At 31.9% G+C, this 941-nt stretch overlaps 1 non-coding gene across 1 annotated transcript; it reads right to left on the reverse strand.

Annotated features, from left to right (window-relative positions):
* Positions 1–394: 394 nt before the first annotated feature.
* On the reverse strand, positions 395–496 carry LOC112131114 (U6 spliceosomal RNA). The gene has a single exon (XR_002913262.1). It is a non-coding gene; the product is annotated as a U6 spliceosomal RNA (small nuclear RNA).
* Between the last annotated feature and the right edge of the window lie 445 nt (positions 497–941).

The raw sequence follows: 941 nt of genomic DNA on the forward strand, positions 1-941 counted from the left end.
ATATTTAGGTTAGGTAAATCTTCTTGTTGAATTGAACCCTTTATCATTATATAATGCTCTTCTCTGTCTGTTTTTATCTTTGTTGGTTTAAAGTCAGTTTTTTCAAAAATAAGGATTGCAACCTCTGTTTTTTCTGTTTTTCATGTGTTTTGTAGATTTTCCTCCATCCCTTCATTTTGAGCCTATGTGTGTCATTGCATGCAAGATAGGTCTCTTAAAGACAGCATACCAATGGGTCTTGGTTCTTTTTTTAGCTTGCCACTCTGTGTCTTTTAATTTGGGCATTTAGCCCATTTAAGTTTAAGGTTAGTATTTATATGTGTGGATTTTATCCTGTCATCATGATGTTAGCTGGTTATTTTGCAGACTTGTTTATGTGGTTGCTTTATAGTGTAAAAATATGGAATGTTTCACAAATTTGTGTGTCATTCTTGCACAGTAGCCATGCTAATCTTCTCCGTTTGTTCTAAATTTAGTATACATGCTGTTGAAGCAAACACTAGATAATATATGTCATGGTGAAAGACTGAATGCTTCCTGTAAGACTGGGAACAACACAAGGATGTCCACTCTCACTACTATTCAGCATCATAGTGGAAATCTTAGCCAGTTCAATAAGGCAAGAAATCAAAAGAGATAAAGATTAAAGAAGAAAAAACAAAACTGTTCCTATTTGCAGATGACATTGTGGTTTACATAAAAAATCTGAAAGAATAAAAAACAAAACAAAACAATTCAGAACTCCTCAAAAATGAGTGATTTTAGGAGAGGTTAAGAATACATTGATGAAATAGAAAGTCAATCATGTTTCCACATATTAACAATGAACATTTGTAAGATGAAATTTAAAAACTACCATTTCTATATACTCTAAAAAAATGAAATACAGTCCCCAAGTCACCATGATTCAACTTACAATTTTCTGACTATATTATAGGTTT

Source organism: Pongo abelii, chromosome X (genome assembly GCF_028885655.2).
Source record: "Pongo abelii isolate AG06213 chromosome X, NHGRI_mPonAbe1-v2.0_pri, whole genome shotgun sequence".
Taxonomy (NCBI): domain Eukaryota; kingdom Metazoa; phylum Chordata; class Mammalia; order Primates; family Hominidae; genus Pongo; species Pongo abelii.